We start from the raw sequence: 535 nt of genomic DNA, 5'->3' as shown, positions 1-535 counted from the left end.
GACCCGGCGGCGGCGACATGGTGGCAGGTGCGCCAGCGGCAGCAGAAGCAGCAGCGGCAGCGGCAGCGCGGGGAGCGAGTGTGCTGGGCGGAGGCTGGAGCCGCAGCAGCGGCCAGGGGAGGGCGGGGGAGGGGAGGGCCCTGCTACTGCGGCCAGTCGCGAGGGGGCGCTGCGGGGTGTCGCCGCGCGAGGCCCCGCCCGTGTGCATGCCTGGTGCCCCTACCTGGGGGCCTCATCCCAGTGCACCTCTCCCCCAAGGCTCACCTGCTGCTTTTCCGGGGCAGGGGTAAATCCTTCTGGAAGAAAAAGGGGTGAAAAGGATGAAGGTCAGCGTGAACAGTGGCCACTGCCCACAATGCAGCTCTGTTCACCTATGGAGCAAGAGTCATCCGCATCGCCATGTCACCTTCCTGATTCCCAGTAATCAAAACAGGGTCAAGTACACAAGAAATAGACCCAACTGGGCGTCTAAAAGCATGTCCATGAAATAACGTTTTATTTGCTTTTTTGACAAGACAGAATCTCATCTCTCTCA

This window comes from Rattus norvegicus, chromosome 19 (assembly GCF_021556685.1).
Source record: "Rattus norvegicus strain SHRSP/BbbUtx chromosome 19, alternate assembly SHRSP_T2T, whole genome shotgun sequence".
Taxonomy (NCBI): domain Eukaryota; kingdom Metazoa; phylum Chordata; class Mammalia; order Rodentia; family Muridae; genus Rattus; species Rattus norvegicus.
Note: the sequence above shows the minus strand (reverse complement) of the source record.